Source organism: Haliaeetus albicilla, chromosome 19, assembly GCF_947461875.1.
Source record: "Haliaeetus albicilla chromosome 19, bHalAlb1.1, whole genome shotgun sequence".
In the NCBI taxonomy this organism is placed as follows: Eukaryota; Metazoa; Chordata; class Aves; order Accipitriformes; family Accipitridae; genus Haliaeetus; species Haliaeetus albicilla.
In genome coordinates this window covers 23,481,431-23,500,704 of record NC_091501.1, presented here as the reverse complement: position 1 = coordinate 23,500,704, position 19,274 = coordinate 23,481,431, and positions in this window count along the sequence as shown.

The following is a 19,274-nucleotide window of genomic DNA, read 5'->3' as shown; positions in this document are numbered from 1 at the left end:
GGTTCTTTTAAATGCAGCAATGGTTTAGAATGGCGTGATATACGGGAGAGAGCCGTGATGGGTAAGTGGTTCTCGCTGGCTTTTGCATTTGGGGCTGCGAGGGAGAGGCTGGTTTTGGAGCTGGAGAGTCCAGATTTTCATTCCATTGCAAAAATGACTCATAGGATCAGTCATGCTGACAACGCTATGTCAAAGGCACTGGCCTTTTTCCACTGCTGGAGGAAAAATGTTTGGTGTTTGGTATCCACAACAGATAAATTCTGGAAGACCTCATGCTGTGAGTAAATCTGTGCATCCTGGAAGTTTGTCTGCTTTCTGCCACGAGAAAAAGGCTTTGAAGAATCCACAAAGCCCCATGGGATTTCACTAGAACTTAGGTCTTCCTCTATAACTGGAAGTGTAGCTGGAAGTAAAGACCTGATGCCAGACCTCTTAATTTTCTATGCTTTGAATTCACTTTTTTTTAACTGAGATTTGAAGATTAGAAGAGATTTAGGCACATCCTTGAAAAAACTTGGCATAAGACCTTTGTGTACAATACATTAGTACTGATAATGTCAGGAGAGCATCTGGAAAATCTCAATATGAACTTAGGAACCCGTATAAAATTGTTTTATAATCAGTTCTCATTTTCAAACTCTGAGATAAAATGCATGGGATAAAAATAAAAAATATTTTGTTCTTTGTTTTTAAAATTTAAACTTTTAGGCAAAGTATAAGCATCAGTTCAGACAATTCAGACTCTCTCTTGCTACTACCAGTGATGAAAGCAGGTCATTTCAGGAAGGAAGGATGTAGATAATGTCATAGTTTTACTTAGGGAAAACACACCTGCTTTTGTATTTGTCACGGCATACAAAAAACAGTCTTGATGCCCCTTAATTTTCCATAGAAGCAGTTTGACACCATTGGATATGTAGCCTACAGTTTAACTCCTTTTCAAGTGACATTACTGTTTAAGACCCTCATGCTGCAGATATTAGTACCTGTATCTGGCTTTCAGCAGTCTTGTGTCTGTAGGACTGGAGCCCAAAGCTTTAATAAACAGTAGGCTGTTGGTAGTGACAAATGCTGTGACTATGAAGGGTTGCAAAATGCCTTTTTGGAAATCATGACTGTCACACATATGCAGCTCTACGCGTGTTTCATTTACTATTTTGATGTCTGTATATGTCAGATCTCTTGGTATAGGTGAGGTTATTTTAAGACCAGAGGACAGAAGTGGGGCCACAGGCTGCAGCTGCTATCAAGGTGTGTGCAGTTAGGTGGGTTCTTGAGCCCAGGGACCCATGATGTGCCACATCTCCCTTGCTATTAATATAGCACTGTAGCGTGTGTGGTGACCTAGGGCAAACCTTTCTAGATGTCAGATTAAAAATCAGGCCACCGAGGGTCATCTAGGACTTTTGTGGAACAAATTGGAAAAAAACCCTGGCTTTTCAAGTGCGTTAGAGAGAAATACAGGTAGCATCAGAAAAGAGTGAAATGGCTTGAGATCTGTCTCATAGCCAAGAAAACAAAGGCCACAGTATGTTTTCTCATTATTCTGACGGGCAGCTGCCAATGTCCACCAAAGGCGACCGACTCTAAATTGTACCCCTTGACTGGAAGTCTGACAAGGTGCCATTTAGAATGAATTAAATTGTTGCTCTAAACAGAAAAGCTTCCCCTGGTGTGAGTGGCTGGCATAAACTGGTGATATCCGCTCTCTTGCATTTTTATTCTGTACTTCACGCTAAGCTGCCCCTGGTTTTCATCTGTATGTCCAGTGGAAGAAATAAGTCATATACATGCAGCTTTTAAACCATCTGGGATTTCTTCCAAGTGCTGCTGCCCCAGGGCTACTCTCTAGCACTTTTATGCTGCTGGAGTAAAGAGGAACTACCTGCATACATTTAATAGTATTTCAGTTAAAATGTGAACACTATGTGTCAGGTACTAGTACATATCTCAGAATATTAGCAGAATGGATCAGAAAGTGGTTTACTCAGTGCTGTGCAGCAGCCCCAATGCCATCGCTACTCAAACTAGTGCTTTACCAAGAGCGAACAGTTGCCTGTATTTAACAGTCTTTCTGGAGACTTTCCTCCCCCCCTTCAAAATAAAGTGATTAGAATAAAATAGAACAGAACAGAATACTTCAGTTGGAAGGGACCTACAACGATCATCTGGTCCAACTGCCTGACCACTTCAGGGCTGACCAAAAGTTAAAGCATGGTATTAAAGGCATTGTCCAAATGCCTCTTAAATATGATTACTAGCTATGGTCCCAATTCTGAAAATATTTCTGGCTTTTATTCTGTTCCCATAAGGAGCTCTATAATCTTTCATGGGTCTCTTCGTGGTAGTCAACATGTTCACTGCGTCTGCTTGGCTTGAGCTGCACCCATTGGCTTCATCTATTTGCTTGACCAAGTCAAGAGGAGAAGGTTCGGGGATGTGGATCGGGAGGCAGCGGTGGCACCGTGGAGAAGGTGTTTGGTTCACATCATGTCACGGAGGGCTCCCAACACCGTTGTCGGGTCTGTTGGTGCCCAACCTCCCTCTGCTTCTTCCTTTCTCTCTGTTCTTCCTTTCTGTCCCTTTCCCAGGCGTTGGCATCCCGCACCCTGTGGTGCAAATTCGCCGAGGTTTTCCCCCACGCCCACACCGTGGGAAGGCTGCTGGGATGCTCTGCTGGGGCAGCCAGAGGTGGATTTCCAGGTGTTTTCCCCAAATTCCCTTGGCAGTCCTGGTGTCCCTATTGCACATGATCCAATTCATGGAGAGCCACACAGCATGGGTTAGGACGATACCTGGGCTTTTCTTCTTGGTGCTGCTAGGTGACTGATTGGGAAATTGTCAAGACATCATTTTTAATCTGAGATTCATGGTTACAGTAAGAATTTTACAATTTAAATTTATGATGCAAAGCGGTCTGAACACTCTGGCAGAACCTCAACTAACCATGTTCATAAATCCTTTTGTATGTATAAGTATAAATATTTTTCACATCTGAATAGGGACATTAGAGTTACATGACTGAGCTTTAAAACGCTGGAGTTTTAACTTTCAATTCAAGAAAGCAGGAAGAGCAATGTTTAACAATGGAGAAAATGGGGATATTTTCCCCCGATTTTTCAGATATGCAGGAGTGTTCCAGGAGATTCTTCCCACTGTCTTCTCAGAAAAAAAAAAAAGCTTGCTTTATGCAAGTGCTAAGAACAGAAGAATTACAACCAAAACAACAAACAAATCATACATGAAAATAATAGAACATATGAGAAGATACCTTTCATTTTTAGCAGTAGATGTTTAGTATTAGGAACTGTTACACTGGTACACAAAAAGGCTCTATAAGCTCTATCCTCACTGAAAATTAGCATGACTTAATTTCCTAGTGGCTATTCTAGATTAGCTGTTGCAGAGTAACCTCCTACCTAAGCACTCTCTCTGAAAGGGAGAGGGTTTTTATTTCTGGGTAACGGCACAGCACTTGCAGGTGAAGTTAAATCTTTTTTTAATTCTGAAATAACACTCATCTGAGAGAGCTGATCTAAATAGATATTCCAGCACAGGTTTAATTAGTGACGGACTAGATAAGGCTGACTGTTTTCCAGTACTGAGCTCAACTTCTTTATTTTTGCAGACGTGTGGATTTGATTTTAAGCTCAGAAACCACTCTTTAGTAATTAAAACAACTATGCCTAGCTTTGAGTGTGTGAATCAAAAGAAGCTGTTTCTAGGATTGAGATTTATACTTTATTCTTTTAATTACTTTTCTCCCTTTTATTCCTTATCCTCCCCTCCCCACTCCAATTCAGTTCTCAAATTCTTCTCTTATTTTCTTGGCCCTTTTCCTTTTCTCCCTTCCGTTTCTTCTGTCTTGAGAACTGAGAAGGAAAAAGTGTTGAACAGGAGAAGTTGCAGGAGTGGTGAATATTGCTCCTTTGAACGTGTCAGCTCTGAAGAAGTCATCTGAGGTCTCTGAGAAAAAGTGTTATAGAGCTGTACTTCAAAAGGAACTGTTTAATTTTTTCATTCTAGTAAAGTCATTGACTTTAATAGTTTCTGTGGAATGATCAAATGAGCAGGAGCAGGGTTTCTCACGTATTTCTGGTTACAGACTCTTACTGTCATCATGGGGTCTGTGGTCATTTCCTACTGATCACACCACAGATTGCTTCATAGCTTGGAAAGCCTGTGAAAAATCACTTCCCCTTTCCATCAACATGTCTTTTTTTTTTACTTCATGAAATCTTTCCTGCAGACCTGGAACAACGTTCAGGGTCCTCAGCTGGCACTGCTGCTTTATACCACAGCGTGTAGGTCATCACAGCTGGTGTCACAGGAGGCCTATTATCATAATTCGTAGGAAAACCCTTAACAGGACTTGTCAATGTGGTGTTGGGTTGCAGCTTGTCTTTTTATGTAAGGAAGGCATCTAACCATGTGACCTACTTTACATTACGTTGCACCTCAAAGTCAGCTGACAAGGACCTGACATGTGCTTCTAGTAGACCCATCTTTTAAAGTGCAGATGAGCGTTTGTCTCCGAAATTACCAGGAGATACTTGAGTATCTTCTCAGGCTTTGGAAAATGATGCCAATATCATGCAGTGTTGCCATTTTATTTTTTTTTTAATATCATGAGAGTGGAAGGCAAAGTACTATGGTCAGGCATCCAGCTAGCATGGAAGGCAAAGTATTTTGGTCAGGCATCCAGCTAGCATATGCAACACGTTAGGTGATTTATTTTGCTACAGCTGCCGCTGAAAAGCATGACACAACCGATACCCTCCCTGTCCTTAGCAATTCAGAGCATTTGACCACTCTCAATTGCTGTTGTCAAACGTGAATCAGCTGGGAAGCTGTTGCAGGAGACTTTGTACAGGTGATAGATGTGTTCTTGGGAGTTGAAATTTATCTGCTTGGATTATTTTGGTGCCTGTGCTTACTTGGACGTTTTTTTATTTCAGTGATGGAAACAGAGAAGCATAGATCATCAAGACCTGCTTGAGGCAAACCAATCTGTATCTTTGAGTGAAGGGGTAAGAAAGAAGGCTGCTACAATCTGCCCATGCATTTCAAGCATTGTAAAATGGAAACAACAACAACTCCCTTCTTTCTTGAAACAAATACTAGAGTTTAAGAAATAGCATGGGAAAGTTTTACCTCATATACTGGGGCCTGCTCTTTAGAACAGGTAAAAGAGAGGCAAAAGCCAAGATGGGGAAACTCTGGATATTGTGATTCAATTTAGAAGAGGGAGGTCACACCAAAATTGAGCTGATTGCCTACTCTTCTTTCAGTGAGTACCCAAACAGGGCTGTATTTATGTTAAATCCAGAAGCAAAGCAAGATTTTCAGTATGAACAGGTTGATGAACATGCTTTCTCTTTTCCATATGATACCATTAGAGGCTAGGGAATAACCCTCCATCAAAGACAAGATGCGGTGGGTAAAGTAAAGGAACACTACTCTTTATGTCTTACAACTAATCTTCCACATTTCTTCCTATGAATCACACTGCCTTGAAATGATGGGCACACATTTCTCCAGCTGCTCCTCAAATCATTAATTAAATGATGATTAATTAAACCCTCCTGAAGAAATCTGGGCCAGCACATGCCCTGTGGTGTCACTCGGGAAGGCTTGTTTCCATAGGAAGTCTAGGCTTTCAAAGAGTAAGGTATGTTTTTAAAGCCATGGCATTGTATTCCCATCTCAACTTCAGCTTATGTTAAAATGAAAATCTTTCTTTAAAGGCATAGCTGTTACTCTGCTTGTGTTGACATAATTTGTGAAACTTTCTCATAGTGGAGCAGAACCATAGGTCTTATGATTGCTTGATCAGCCCATAGGTGAACTTAACTTTGCTGGCTACTAACAACTGTAGCTTCTCTTAGCTGGTACCACAACCTCCTTTTGATGAAACCTCAGATGAAACTGGTAGATAAAAACAAGGATCAAGATAGAGCATAATTGAAAATCATCTCTTCCGTACCTATCAAGTCATGAAATAAGGACTGAAGACCTCCTTAGAAATGGTGATTGGTATGTGCATTTTTGGATATTCTGCATACTTCCCAAGGGGGCAGAGTTAGATTCTCTAAATTTTAAGTCTTGTTTATGTAATATTTTCTGAAATAAATCTCAACCTGAGAAGTTAAGGAGGCGGTAAAGAAGCACCATCATATTATTTTGATTCTTTTTACACTGACATAACGAAAATCCTTTGGTTTTGATTTAAGATGTAATCTTATTCAGCTCACTCCTAAATTTGAAATTATATTTGTACTGTGCATGGCCATAATATCAGATATTACTGCTCAAAAGATGTGTTGGATCTACAGCTTTTGTTGACTCTTGTGAGCTAATAGGTAATACCAATTTTTCTCATGTGTGAGCAACTCATTGCCTTAGGTCAGGCTAACAGGTGACTTCAGTTATGCAGTTGATCAAGCAGCCTTGTGGCTTTCAGGCTTTAAAGCACTGTGGGGGTTTTTTAGAATGAATCTTCGGGTACGGTGGTGTGAAGGAATGAATGAACGAGTTCATCTCCTAAATTGCTGTGAGGGAGCTGGCTTCTTAGATTAAGATGTGAGTGTTTTCAAAAAAAGTTGTAACCTCTTTTAGGAGTTTCAAGTTGAGTGCTCTGAAGCGTATAAGGAAGACCTGACTCATGAGAAGTCTCTTTAGAAGGCACTTGATTTTGGCTCCCAATGGAAGAGGAGAGATGTTAATAATCAGCATAATTAAACTAGGGCAAATTATGTACTTTTCAGAAACCTTTTGAGCTACCTGAAGGTATGCCTTCTCAGGACTAGACTAAGTATTCTTATTTTCCCAAAAGATTATGTTTAATAAAGCCTGTGAAGACTCCTTCTGGAGGAAGGAGGGGTAGTCTTTCCAGACTACATGGAGGATAGGGGATTGAAGTAAAGTAGACCCAAACCTGGATGATATATAGATGGGGGGGGGGGAAGGCAGTAGACCTTTTGGAGTGTCTCGGGGAAAAGAGGAGTAGAGTTTTTAACTTTAACAACCAGTCTTCAAATGCCAGTAGGCTGAGGCAGACTGTGAGATGTGTCTCAAAATTGGCATGTGACTCTAGTCTACTGATGGCCCCAAAACTTCAAGAAATGCCAAGCAATAAATCAACTTCCTAATAGAATACTATGGTCTTGCTTGTGTGTGTGCTTTGTATGGTTCCTTGCTAGCTGCATTGATATTAGAGTTTGATTTATAGTAGGTCAACTTGTTCCTAAAAATTGCTAATGAACCCAACTATACACAAAATAAACCTCAGTTCTGCTTTGTCTAGGTATGCTCTCTAATGTGGTATAAAATCTGCCATGTGTAGTTAATATTAAGTGCGGATACAGATCTTGCATAAATACTGCAGATTTGCATTTTTTTTATTATTTTCTTTTTAACTTCCACTACTTGCATACAAACTTGTTGCCATGAAGCTAACCAATGTTTGGTATGACTCATCATGGAAACCTGAGAAAATGTTTGGCTGGACTTGCTAACCAGGCAGCTATATATAAAGCAAGAAAGTGTTGATTTTGTTCAGTCTCAGAGTTTAGTGTTGACTTAAGCTGTAATTCTCAGATGTTCTTGGTGTCCTCAACTTCCAGGCCTTGTTCTCATTAAAAATAAGGCTCTTTTCTAAATGCTCAGCAGTGAGTCAGGTATGTGGATATCTGTATTTAGGTCTCTAAACTTGGAATTAAGTGCTTACCTTAAATTGCTAAGCTTGAAGATTTTGCCAAGTATCTTTATTCCAAAGCAAGTCACTGAAAATAATCAGGAAGGGGTGTTTGATTATTATTATTATTTTTTTTTTTAAAATCACCTTTGTGCCTTCAATAATCATAAAAGATGCTAGACAGACAGGAGTGGAAACAGGTTTCTGATCTATCAAGTGTGGCATGAGCAGTAACAGTGGAATTACCGTGTCTCAACCTTGAACTGAAGAGACCACCTATATATTTACCCTGCAGAATGGCACCCATTTATCCTGCAGGGATGGCCTGATGCCGTGCAAGACGCTGCTCTGGCACACGCTGGCAGTAAGCGTCTGAGGCTGGCGCTCTGCAGTGCCTTGCTTCCTTGCACTGGCTGGCTGGGGTGGGGGGTGTCTTGCGGAAGGCTGTCCCCTTCTCCTTTCCAGCTGAATAATTTCCAAAAGAAAACCTTTTCTTGCTCATGCTCTTGACTTAACTGCCCATCGCATCCTTCACATTATCTCCTGTGTGGAGATGCCACAGAAGAGTGTGCCAGCCCAGCTAGTGGGTGGCTACTGGGTATCTTCTGAGATTAAAAACAAATATCCCCTGTGTTCATCCCAAGTTGTTAATGGCTTGAGATTGATACTTGCTATGCCCTAAACTGCACTCAGCTTGTAAGAGGCAGCACTGTGGTAAACATCCATCTGATTGTTGATCCATTTGATTTTTTAATCTATTTTTTTAACCTAGTTGGTGTATACTTGCTTACCTTGTTCTTTTGCTTTCTCCAGACTCACGCTTCTCTTGCTCGTCTCTGACCTGAGCAGTTTTTTCCTGGTCATTTTGCTCTCAATTCTTTACATGGAAAGGCACAGCTTTTTTCCATGTGGCCTCAGCACCTTCTCTGCTCTAACTTCTCATCTGGGCTGCTGGCTTGTCCCTTCTTTCTCCGTAAACCTCTGTTCTCCCTGCTTTGTACTCCTCTTAGCTAAAACACAAACTTGGTATTTCCACAGTGGGGCTTGAATCGCTCCTTTAACTTTCTGGATGGAGGAGGGAAGTCTTTGGAAATGAATACGGGAACAGTTTGTGCAAAGGGCTGGGTTCATAATTCGGCATTATCCTGGAGCACACTAAGACAGTCAGCAAGTATGCGATACTGAGAATTTGCCAGATACCAGAGCTTGGGAGGACTGGAATATACTCTTCAGAAGGCTGTGAGAGCTGAGTACCCAACTATTCTTTTCTGACCACAGACACCATTCTTTACTAACGTGTGAAAGCTGGGTTTTCCACTGCTCAGCTGCCACTTAGTAGCAAAGCTTTTAGGAAAGTTCCACATCCCATTTGAGTACCTGGATTAGAAATGAGTATTTCAAAAAGTCTCCGCTTCTAATTTGAGGTCATTCATTTTGGTGTCTAAGTAGCAATGGTCACTTGCAAATGTGTGTTGTTCAAGTGCTTGATTCTACCCAGGCTTCACAGAGCACGGGCTCAAGCCTGGGATTATACAAAACAAAGCTAAAGAAAAATTAATTATGTGATATTTGTGATGGATATTTATTACTAGTTTGCTATTTAATATGTTCTGGTCCTTTAAAAGTCTGTGGCCACGCATCTGAGAGGGGGCAACTCTTTGCCTTGCCTTGGCTGCGGGGAGTCAGGGGGACACAGTGAGGGCACTGTGCTTCCCCAGAGCTGCTGAGCCCAGGGTGGGAGGCTTTAGGGGTAAGGAGTCTTAGTATTTTTTAGGTGTCCAGCTTGAGATACCAGGACAAGAAACTGAGAATATTGCAGTCCTCAGACCTTTATATGTATATCTGTATATATCTATCTGTGTGCATATATACATATATATTTCTGCAGGGAGCCCATGGAAGCTTACAGCTGAACTGAGTTTCCTGGTATTGCTGAGATTACGTATTTTGTTGTGTGAATTCAGGAAGTTGTTAAACTTTGTAGGTAATTTTATAATGTATTTAATAGGTATGTATAGTCTCCAAAGCATATACAGCTGTTCTGTTGTTTTGGTTTTTTTTTCTCTTTTCTTTCTTTTTTAAGTTGGATTGTCAAAAGGTGGGAAAGTTTCTGTATACTCACTTCCGTAGATCTGATATCTGGTTTGGGATAAAGGGGAGGAGAGGCATGTCATTCTCTCTGCAGATGATTTACTTTTTGTGTCTGGGAATAAAGCCAATATTTCTTTTCCCCTATTATATTTCATTTCTATGGTTGAAACCAGAAGTGACAGCCTTCCCATTAGTGTGATTTGCGGCTGGTTTGTTTTCATTTCAAGGGCTCCTCAGCACAGATAGCAGCAGCCCAGAAGGTACTTTCCTGCTGGATGCAAATCCAGGTGTGTTCACGTCATTTTGAGTCTCCATACTTAAAAGTGCATAGAAAACATTTCCCAGAGACAAACAGTTTGAATTGTATTTGCACAGTTGGAATAATGTAACTTGCCTTCTCTTATCACGGTGATACTAGTATCAGTGTTGAATCAGTACTGGAAATAAATTTAGAAGTTCAAAGACTTTTTTGTTTTAGTACACCAGCAGCTGATCTGGGACTGTAGCAAATATAGTTGTGCTTGAGAGCAACTTCACCCTGACACATCCTGAGCTGGAGAAGTTAGTGTTGCATATTGGGTAGAGGCTTTACCCAAAATCGGCATGAATAAACCCTGGATTTAATCTGGCCCTTGCTGTGCTTGGTCACATGATGTTGCAGGGGCTTGTGCCTGCCAGAAAGGATGTTTTCTTTGTATCTGAATATCTGCCAAGATACTTGCCACAGGAAGACTTGTTCTATGGCGGCAGAAGTTGCAGAAGAGTAATACACACACTGAGGTGTAGGAGGGCTGGGGAGGCAGGGACAAAAGTCACAGCATCTGACAGATGAAAGCCCTCAGAATGTAACTCCCCGCTGAAACACAGCGCGTTTGCTTTTTGGAAGATACACCCCCTCTTGTTCCTCCTCACCAGCCTCCTGTTGTTATTCCCTCTGCCTGTGAATACAGCTGGACCCAGCTCGCTGGGGAGCTTGGGGTTGGACTTGCTGCTGTGCTGACCGCGCTGCCTCCTGCTCCCTCCTCCTCTCTTACTGTGGTAGAAACAGGCTGTTCTGAAGGCCAGAAATAATTGCTAGGCAGCCTGTATAACAGCAGCGATAGAAGTTTAGATTTGTTCCTGCCTTGCATCGAGCAGGATGGATTTAAGTTATCCACCTCCTCACAAAACAGTCTTTAACTCTGTGTTTCTCGCTTCTCAGCGGTTTGCATTTATATTGCCTTACCTCGTTAGCCCCGGTTTCTGGAGATTTCTTTAACTGTGGTTAGCACTGAGAACAAGTTATTGCTGCACATCCTGACCTTTCAGTGAACTATGATTTTTTAAAAAATTACTATTTTGTACAGATGTGTCAGTTTGCCAAAGTAATTTTTCAGGATGCATATTTAACCCTGGCTGAAGATTTTGGAGTCTCTGGCTTCCTGGCAGTGACCGCATGGGGCACGCAGTGCCTTGGCTGCATGCTCTGTCTTTCCCCATCCCTTAATCTCCTACTCTCCCTCTTCTCACCTAGTGCAACACCATTTCTGTTATCTTCCACACGAGGCATCATAGGATGTGCAGATGGGTTAAAATGGACGGAGGGAGCAAGAATCGGGGGACTGGCTGATCTGGTACACGAGGTTGTGCAGGATTTCTAGAAAACAGGGTTGAGGACCATGATGGTCTCACTGTTGTGCAGTAGCTAACAAATGCTGGCATCAGCTGGGGCTCAAACATGCAAAATGACCTTTGTCAATAACTGGTGTGGGTTTGGTAGATCCTTATCTGAGGGGCTTTGAACTTGGACTGTGTGCTTAAAAGGCACAGTAAAATGCTAAGACAGTGGAAGTCAGCATGAATCTCTGGTGCTTAAAATCTTCTCTAGCCTTAGCTGAAATGATCTCGACCTTTATTATAGAAGGGTGTGAAGCTGTCTTCCATGCCATTGCACTGTATTTTTACCCCTTTCAGCGTACAAAGCTTTGTCTAGACTAGGATTTATGTCAGTTGTGTGATTAGCTCCTTGATGGCTGTAAACTCTGGCCTAGATATGAATGTGTCTTTCATCACTTGCAAAGGCTTTACCTTTTCTCCATTCCATGGGATTAAACTCAGCAAGTTCAGTGCATGTGGTAGAGCTCAGTTTTGACTTTTTTTTCTTTTCCTGCTGTGATGCTGATGCTATTTGCAATGCAGAGTGGTGGACCCAGTCCCCATTTTGCTAAGTGCTGTACAAATGGAGAATAGCAACAAGGTGCCAGCTCCAAAGAGTTTACAGTGTGTGTCAAAGATGAGACAAAAGTTACCTGTAGACAGGAGGAGCACAAAAAATAGTGAGCCAGTATTGGTCAGCATCCTTGGCCATGCCCTTGGCAGTTCCTGCAGCCAAGCCAACGTCAAGGTCCTGTTCTGCTCTTTATGGTCACCCTGATAAGGTGGTGGTCTGTAGCAGATCAGCCTGCCATCATGCTTTTTAATCTTTATATGGATAAATGATGGGACTAGTATATACATTCTTTTATACCACTGAATGGCTCAGCTCCTGTACTGTTCAGCAATGACCAGATAAAACAAGACTGCAAACTGTTTTGAGCATTATTCTGCCCAGAACATCCTTGTCAGATTTATCTTCCTGCATGGCCAAGTGACATTTCTGGGTAAGTTCACAAGCCTTCCTTTGTCCCCACCGACAGTCCTTCAAACAGCCTCCTTGTTCTCCTGGCACATTACCCGTTAAGCAAATTAATTGATGAAGAGGGGCACTGTGGTACTGTTTGACAGGAGCTGTGGTTCCTGAGCTTTCAGTACAGCTGGTCAAAGGCTTTCTAGAATTGTCCCTGGAAAATGCTAGTTCATCAGAAGATATGTTGTGCCTGTGGCACTTTTGGTTTAGGTTATCAATCTGTTCCCTTGCCTGATTCTCTTGTTTTTCACCACACTGCTTGATTGGGCTGTTGGGGAGCGGGGTGGAGGGGATCTAAGGCATCTAGGAAGCCTCCCAAACTGGGATGAAAACTTTTTGGAAATGAAGAATTTTTCTAAATGGTAAAAATGTTGTTTCCCAGTTAGCTCAATTATCACCAGGTTGTGGAGTTTTACAGGTCTAAGAGGAATTTGCAGGCTTCAAGCTTCTTCTGTGCTGTCGTTTCGATCAGGAGGCAGGACAGGAACTTTGCAAACCCCATGTCAGTTTTTCCAGATGGAACATTAAAAAAAAAAAGTCTATACATACATAAATAGTTTGGGGAATAATGAGGGTAGTGGGAGTAGAGGCGTTAAATCTAGGGTGCTAGATCCTACAGATCTGTACCCTCTGCCCCTGCATCTCGTTTCTACTGTAATAACCACAGCTTCTTGACATCCCTCTCCCCTCTCTGATCTCCATGTTTCACCCCTCCTGCTGTCACCTAAGCCACCCCACAGAGCAGGGACTTCCCGCTCCCTCCAGTGTTTACAAACTACCATCAGGGAAAAAGCATTGACTGGTTTGGAGTTGAGGCAACGCTGATAACTGCTGAGTGGGTGCTTTGGTTTTTCCTTTGCTGGGGACAATATTCCCCTGCTGTGTGAAGTTGCTGATACTCATTAAACACAGAAGAACATGATTTGGTTAAAACTGGCCAAAGAATTAAAAGTGTATTAACATATGTATGTAAATAAAGTTTAAACCAGGCTGAAAGCCAGGCTTAAAGTGCCTCCCTTTAGGAAATTTTGAATTTTAGTTTCCAGTGCTGTTAATCCCTAGGCATCAGCTAGGATCCAAGAGATTTGGAAGAGCCTGGTCCCACGGGCAGGAGCTCAGCATGAACTTCAGTTCCATGCCTGAGAACTGCCACCTCAGGATAGAGCCATGAACATATGAACATGGCATGCAGGTTGCTTTCTGTTGCTAAATAAATATGGCAGCCGGATGTTTTAAATTTTAAATCTCTGGAGGGACTAAGTCTGAATTTTAGCTCATGTTTGTAATTGTGTGGTTAGTGATGCTAGGCTGATTCTCGCTAGTTCTAGTTAATGGAAATTCAGGCTTCTGTGCTTTTCAGCTTTTCTTTGAGGAACACTTTCTTTGGTTTCTCTTCTCTAAATAGGCCTTTTTGCTCGAACTGGAGTCACAAATTTTAGACTGCAAAGCTACAGATAGCTAAAAGTAGTGTTAAAATATTTAAAGCTGAATTTACTTGTAAAGCTAGTAAATTCCCAAACCATGCTAAGGTCTACTCAATGATCTGTAAAATTTTTTCAGCATAACTACCTCGCTCAAGCATTCTTTCTGTGGTCTTCCTACTGATGCTTTGGGTTTGGACAGAGTTTTTTTGTCCTGTGTTTGTACAGCACTTAACATAATGGGACGTTGGTCTGTGAGTAGTCTCATAGGTACTCCTAGGGGGTCTATAATGGAAGTCTTTTTCTTTCCTCTTTATAAATAAAACACTTGCACAGGATGTGTTTCCACTTCTAGTTCCATGTGTTCAGTTCAATGCTTTTGAGTCTGGAAGAAAATCAGTATGTGCTTATAACAACTAAGTTTCATGTTGTCTTTTAATAATGAGATGTGGCTGTGCTCCTGATTTAAAATGCAGTCTTTAAGATAATTTAAAGGTTGGTTGGTTTTTTTTGTTTCCTCAAAGAAATGCCTGTACTATAATATGTTTTACAATAGGCAAAAAATGTTTTCAATTTTTTTTACTTAGAGAAATTATTCCATTTTGCCGCTATTCTGTATAGAGCAGTTGATAGTTCTATATGTTAAAGCAGCAATTGATTTATTTGTCTTATGGTGTTAATTAACAAGTAGTGGATGTTTACTACTTAAATGGGGGGGAAAAAAGCTCCCTGGACTTAGTTTTGGCACTTCTGCCGTCACTGTAATTGCTATAAAATTATCTTTATGCAATTAGTAGTGGCACCTGTTACAACAGTACCTTCTGCATGTCTCTGCCTTCCTGTCCTCCCGAGAGTCTGAGAGTGATGACATGACCTGGGATTTCTCAAATGAGGGGAAGGAGGAGAGAAAAAATGAAGAGAGCAATACATGGAATGATGAATGTATGTAAAAGAATGTATATCACAGCATGTTAACTAAGTAGTCTGCATTAAAGTAAAATGGCTGAAAGTGAGTTAACTTTTGGAAACCTCTGGCATTCATTTTCTGATTGAAATCTGAGGGGAGATGATTTCATGCCCTGTGTTGAAAGGTGAAATGAGAAAGAGCAAGAAAGACATTGCAAGCATCATGATAATTAACCTGAACATGAAGACCAAAAGGTGGGTATACTCTTCTCTCAGCCCACTAGGTTCAAATTAAACTTGACTTTTGCCATTTTCATATATGCTACAAAATCTGCCCTAACCTTCCTGAGATAGCTATATATTCATGCTTGAATCTTACCTTCCAGAAAGCATGTCAGACTGCTGGGATCAATAGGTCGGTTTTGTATGCGTGTTGGGACCTGAGTATTTCCAGAACTGTTTCTATGCGTAGCTTCAAAACCAGCAAGGAGGGTGCTGAGCCTGTCCTGTGAGTAGGGAAAAACAAAACAGAAGAAGGATGTGAGCAAAACTAAAAAGCAAATAAAAAATACAGATACATCCATGCTTGCATAAATCCTCAGGCGCTGTTCCTTCTGAATACCATGCATTTTTCCGCTAAGCAGGGGAAGGAAAGAAGAATATATTCTGATTACTTTTGTTTCATACAGAACGTAAGCATAACTTCTAACTGTTTCGTTTTTTTCAGAACAATTTATGAGCAGCGTTATGTCCAGCAAACATAGATAAGCAAGATACAGTCATTTTGTTGTTGTTGTTGTTCCAAAGATAAAAACCTTTGGAAATTGGCTTGCAAAACAGTGAGCCCAAGGTAGCTTTCAACTTTGAGGCTGTTCAAAAACTGAACTGTTATTAGAATACAATTTTTTGCGCAGTTGTTGTCCCACTCAAAATGCAAAAAAAAAATTGGACTGCTTGACCCATATCTTTTTGTTAACAAGAGTGCTCATGTTAAACTTAGAGAGTATTTTTTAATTTTTAATGTATTTTATATAAAATTCCATAATTTTTGAAACAGTCCAGTGGGAGACACCCCCCCACCCCCCATGTCTGCATTGTGAACTTGCCTGATGATATTTTGGAATCTTATACTACTTGGAGGGTTTTATCTTTTATTTGAATGCCAAATATGAGGATTGGGATTTGTTGTGAATATCTCGGCTTTGTTTTTCATCTTGAAGTAAATCTCTACCCTTCATGTTTCTGAAGAGAATCTTGTAAATGCTAATCTTGGGTGTTAGAAAAAAATCAAAAGGCCTGTGAGAGAGAATAATAACCGGTTCTAGAATTTCTTAGTTCTTGTATTAGTTTTGTGATTTTAGGATATGTACTATATCACAATATGTGAGGAAAAAACGAGCTAGAGGCAAATTTCACAATCTGAGCTTTTTTCTTTTTTTTTCCTTCTCCCCCCCCCCCCCCCCCCCCCCATCCCCCATGCTTGTATTAGATGACTGCAGGAAAAAAAGGGTGGTGGTGGGGAATGTGCATAAGACATAGATTTGTTGATCACATAATGGTACCAATTGTTCCCAGGGAGCAGTGAATGTTTCTGCGACTTAATTGTCCTCCACAATGAGTAACATGCTCTGTCTTGTACTAGGGTAAATCAGCATTTCAGAAAGAAACACGTGACTTTGTCTTAACGATCTGCTTATTATTAGAGTTGTTTCTTGCTCGGCATTAGAAATATGAGCTAAGTAGAAGTCACATCCATACACAACCTTTCTTTTTCAAAAGTGATTAAGAAAATGGAATAAACACTTAAGGTAAAATCCTGGCTCCTTTTGGTGCGGTGTAATGAACCTCCATGGGCCAAGACTTCAATCTTGGGGACTACTCTTCCTAGTGGAGACCTTTAGGAACTCGCTCTTCTTCAATGGCAACTGGCACCTCTGTGCAATTTGGTTTAATTCATAGCACTTTTCCCAATCTTTTATGACTGTGGTGTTTGTGTGCAGAGGTTTCCTGACACTGGAAAAGGTATAGTAACATTTAGTCAGAGAAATTTCCATTTATAGCCCATATTCAAAAGCGAATTAAGTCAGTGAGCCTGAAAGCATGTATAAATATTTTATTAAGTTAAGGCCAATATGAATATAGTGATTGAATCTCTGGTAGAGATATGAAAGTTGAAGTCCCAGCGAACTTGAAATAAATGGAAAAAAATATTTTAATGTATAAGATCCCCCTTGCTGATTGGTATTTCTGGTCACCTGTAGTTTGACAGCACTAACACAACCTGGTTTTATGTCAAAATAATGTGTTCTGAATATGAAGTTTTCATTAGGAAATTATAATGTGTTTTTTTTTTTTTTCCTCATTACTTAGAAGGGCAGCCAACATTTAGCGTTCTCTTGCTAAATGTCATTGTAAATTCAAGTTAGATATTTTAAACCAACAAGGCCAAATAATTTCACCTTAAAAGTGTGGAAGGATCTGGATAGGTTAGTAGTTACATTATGCTATTTGGGCTTTTTATGAAATTTGGTAGTTTTATGAAAAATGGATCATGTCTAACAAACCTTATAAACTCTGGCAAATAGTATTAATACAACATATTTGGGCACCTTTAAGATTTGCCATAACATCATTTGGTTGACTAGAAAACCTGGAATGATGAAAAAAAAAAACCCCAAAACTCCACCCCAAACCCCAGCAACTGAGCGCTCATCACATTGATTATATGTGGCCAAATGATAATAATTCTTCTGAGAAGGTTTGTTTCTGGTAGAGTCTTGGTAACATCTATCACTGCCTTATGCTATTTAACATGGTGAGCTGGTAGAAGAAGCTGGGGGGGGACGGGGGGGATATGGACCAGAAAGGCAATGTTGCATTTGTAAGGATAGCAGCAGTGTTAGATATTTAAACCTGGCTCTAGTTCTGGTCTCTGGAGAGAGTTAGAGGTGAGCCATGAAAACCATTTAAAATGGGGAGAAATTATGCTTTAGGGAGACAATCTGGGAGCTCAGTTGATTTAACTTAAGTGGATAGCAGAGAACTGGCTTGAACTCACTGTTGGGGCAGGTGTGTGGAGAAAATGTGGTAATAGATGTTTCTTAAGTTTTCATATAAGCCACTGCCTGAAGACTGCATCTGAGCTAGCTGAAACCTGAGTTACAGTGTGTATTTTTAACATGGTGCGGTATTAATTGTTGGAACAGTTTACTAACAGTTGTATTGGGTTGAAATGTTAAATGCACCCTGGTGGTATTCTACTTGGAAAAATCATGAATTTAGGACAATCCTACAGGGGTCAGCCTTGAACACAGAAGCTCCAACTGGCTCTGGATGCTGTCTCAGTTGGGCAGTGGAAAGATGTTTAACAGTTGCAACCCTGAATAGAAACTTGTGCTCTTGCAAGAGCATTTCAGGAAGTCTGTCGTTAGTAAACTCCATTATTAGTAAATCTCCTAGGAACTCAGACCAGCCCTCTGTGCAGAGCGGAAGATGTTGATTAGTTTATCCTTGCTTACACACTTGTGATGCAAAGTCAAAGTATTGTTTCTGTCTTATTACAGCAGGGGAGAGGGATGAAATTGGTTCTCAAACTGTAAAGCAGCAACACAGTGTCTGTCTTTGCTCCCTTCTGTAAAGGCAAGGTCTCACTCTGCAAAAATAACTGCTTATGCTACTTAAATCTCACCTGGCAAGCTATGGCTTTTGTTTCTGTTGTTGTAACTGGTGAAATAAGTGGATTTATAACGACAGGCATTTGGTTTTTAGGAAAAAAAACATGGACACTTACAAGACAGGTGATTCAAAATCAAGACCTTGGCTGTAAGAACTAACAAATTAAGACATTAGTTGTCAGAACACAGACACCCCAAAAAGATGACACCCCCCCCCACCACCCGCCAAATGTCTGCCCACCTTAAGAGGGTATTGCCCATCTTTTGGCTGTTCCTGTTTAATGTACTAAGAAGGGAGCAGAAGTAATATTTTCCTGTCGGAACAGATGTAATTGGTGGATATATATGCAAGTGGGTGCATATATTGGTGTAGATTTGTACATGCATGCATTCATGGTGCTTAATCGCTTTGGGGTTAATGATAGGCTTTGATTTTCCCCCTTCCTGCCTGAACGGAGAGCACAGTGGTGGGGCTCTTTTGTCTGATGTCCACTCAAAGCTACATTTCTGTTCTGTTGGCCTCCTCCTGCCTTTGCTCCTGGATCATCAATCAAGGGTGATTTCTTTCTTTCTTTTTTAAAATTTTTATTTATTTATTTTTAACTGTAAATCTTACAAGCTTACCAAATTCCAGATATTCCAGTTAAAAGACCAACTGAGGACATTTTCCCTATACATGAGATTTGGAGATCTTTGTGTGTATCTGAGGATGACTTTGGCTAACTTAATAATGAATTACTCTACTGTATATGTGGTGTTACAAGGGGAATTGTTATTGCAACCATTTTACAGGCCCACAGCCCAGAAGTGTTAGCTAGTCA